Source organism: Rhipicephalus sanguineus, chromosome 4 (genome assembly GCF_013339695.2).
Source record: "Rhipicephalus sanguineus isolate Rsan-2018 chromosome 4, BIME_Rsan_1.4, whole genome shotgun sequence".
Classification (NCBI taxonomy): domain Eukaryota; kingdom Metazoa; phylum Arthropoda; class Arachnida; order Ixodida; family Ixodidae; genus Rhipicephalus; species Rhipicephalus sanguineus.
This window is the reverse complement of record NC_051179.1, coordinates 114,311,850-114,315,145: the sequence shown is the minus strand read 5'-3', so window position 1 is coordinate 114,315,145 and position 3,296 is coordinate 114,311,850.

The window sequence follows — 3,296 nt, the reverse complement described above, 5'->3', positions numbered from 1 at the left end:
TGCTACTTCTAATCCTTTGAAACTCGCAATTTAATACAAATACGTTTAAGCATTTTAGAAAAACCTAAGCGTCCTTGCTATGTTAGCAGAAATGAGGCAACGGTATTTATTGCTATGTTTATGTGAACTAGTATCGAAAAAAAGGCCAGTCACTGAGTTGTAACATAAAAGAAAAAGAGAGAGAGAAACCTGTACAGAAATAGTCGACATTTTCTTCACTTCAGCACTACGGTGAAATGCGGCTCCTTGCTATATTCCGCACCACAGGACAAATGTCGTTAACTCGAAAGTAACGGAATGACAAAAACTTCAACGTAGGTTGTTGCTTTCGACATCTGGGCCTTTGCAATAAGGGCAGTCGCAGGGGCTCCCGATTGCCTTTCAACTTGTACGAACATTTTTTTAGGGCACAGTTGAATCTTCTCATGATCATTACTACTGAGAATATTTTTTCAGTACACGCGCTCGTTTTATCATCATGAAATTGTAAGGCTATGAAATAGAAATCTCCACGGATACAATGAGAATAATGTGGTGGTTACGCTAAACATTGAAGTTATAACGTTGCACGTTTCAATATTGAGGCAATCTGAAATATTTAAAAAATATCTCGTTGAGTTTTTCATTTATTACATGCCAGTTAAAATATTTTGGAAACATCAATATGCGTAACCACGTTAATAAAATAGTATTCGTTGCCTCCATCAGCATATCTTGTTAACAAAGAGCTCAGATATGGTCGTTCTTTAAACGAGTTTTAGGGGCGAAGCTCCTTAAGCCGTGGGTCGTGCGTCCCCGATGTATGTAGTAGCCACCTCTCGTTTAGTTCGTGGAGTGTCCGCTAGATGGCGGCACTTGTATATGATGAAAACACGGCTCAAGGCCGGCTAGATAACTGAGGACGACGAATTGGGAAGCTCGAGCAGCAACCACGATTTATCTGAGGAAGACGACGCTCGGGTCTTCGGTTCTTCGGACGTGTTCAAGGCCGGCTAGATAACTGAATTTTTCTGTAGCGCTAGGCATCTTAAGATGGTTAGAGACATGACTTGAGACAGTAATTAAGAAAGCTAAATTAATTAACTTTTTAATAAGTGGAGTTAGGTGTCTGTCAAATTGGGAAATTCAAGTTCTTCGTGCCAGAACCCCATCCCAACATTGAGATTTCGAAAAGGCGGCCTCTAGTAATAATGACGCAGTAATGAAATTCAACCGAATTCGATGGCTTTCGCTGTTGAAAGCCGTTGCATTTCGTTGAATTTCATTACGCCACAACAATTACCAGAGGACGCTTTTTCGCAATCTCAAAGCTCGGATGGGTTCCTCGCATGAAGAACTTCAATTCTCCTATTTGACACAATGACCTAACTCCACTAATTAAGGAGTTAATTAATGTAACTTTCTTACTTACTGTCCTAAATGATGTCCTTTACGTTAAGATGCCTGCCGCTACAGAAAAAGCAATTCTGAAAGCCCCGAGCAAATATCGCATTTTCCTGATTTTTTTAGAAGACTGGACACATTTCTTGAAACACCCTGTATATATATATATATATATATATATATATATATATATATATATATATATATATATATATATATATATATATATATATATATATATATATATTGTAAAGCAGTTAGAGACAGAGACAGCACCCTTTCTGCGGGCCGGCTGCTCTATTCTGACCCCTCGTCGTCCTCCTCTTCGCGCGACCTGCCCTCGCGCCAGAGCCCCGGTGTCATGTTTCGTAATAACTATATATATATATATATACTTATATACTGGACATGACGGCGACGCCGACGACAAAAACCAGCCGAGAGTGTCCATATAATTGCTATCGCAGTAAAACATGGAGGATGCATGAGCTTCGCCTCCTGAATCAGAACGCGATAGCGCAATCGGACCCCATTCGCATCGCCTCATTTGCTAGCGAGGCTTCTCTTCTCGGTGGACACCTCCACCGTGATGCGAGGAAAGGAGCGTCTGTGCAGGAAACAATGGTCGTTTTAAGCTCTCCCAGAATACATGCCTACTGCAAGTGCATATCGCAAGGTTTCTACTTTGCCATAATTTATCGTTCTGCTAGTTAGCAAAGTATCTTCTACGCGTCCGTAAGCAATACGCGCGCCTACGTAGCCGCACACTTTGTTGATTCTATGGATATGATGATGATAAATAATGGCTGAGCCCTTGCTATTGATCTGGCAGCTTTCAACCGCCCGCTCATTACGACAATCACATGGTGTGATGCCTCCTTCGAGTCTACGCTTCTACCGCGCACCATTCTATGTTCTGGAAGTTATGCGAGCACTGTTAACGCTGGGATGCGCGATAACGCATGTATAAAAGCCAACGTGTTTACGGTAGAGGATTATAGAGGATAGAGGATTACGGATAGAGGATAGAGATCCGGCAACGACGCACCTTCATTCAAGTTTCGTCAATTTCTTATCACGAGTAATTCCGGTCTGACGTAAGAGAGCAGAGTCGTATTTGTAACAGAGTGGTCGCGTTTCGTGCGCGCCGGACTCGGTCAGTTTCGACATCACCTTAATATTCGATCATGGATATCTCGAATTACGTTCAAGTTTCCTGATTTCTACAACATGGTAATGCCATAAATTGTCGTGCACAACTTTGTAATATAAATAACGGCCCTCACATCGATAAATAAAAAGGCTAATTAACGAGTTTTGCTAACTAGTCGCCAGTCTCATTTCAGCTGCTGAAAACCATTTCCACCTCGACGTAGAGTTCGAGACCGAAAATGACAGAAGCCTTACGAACATAGGATATTTATAAAATATCCGTATGTGACATATATATATCTACACACACACACACACACACACACACACACACACACACACACACACACACACACACACACACACACACACGCACATACGCATAGATATATATATATATATATATATATATATATATATAATATATATATATTTATATATACTCATCAGCAGCGCCTGTCTACCGCCCACTGCAGGGCAAAGGCCGCTCCCATGTTCCGCCAATCAACCCGGTCCTGTGCTTTCTGCTGCCACGTTATACCTACAAACTTCTCAATCTCATATTCCGAGCTTTCGATAAAGGCCGGGCCCCGGCCGAAAAGCTCACAATAAATGTTTGTTTTTCACCGCGACTTTCTTACACACACCACACAATGCGCGCACGCACGCACACACACACAGACGCATATATATATATTATTATATATATATTATATAATTAGATAAATATATATATATATATATACCGCATCTTGACTTTG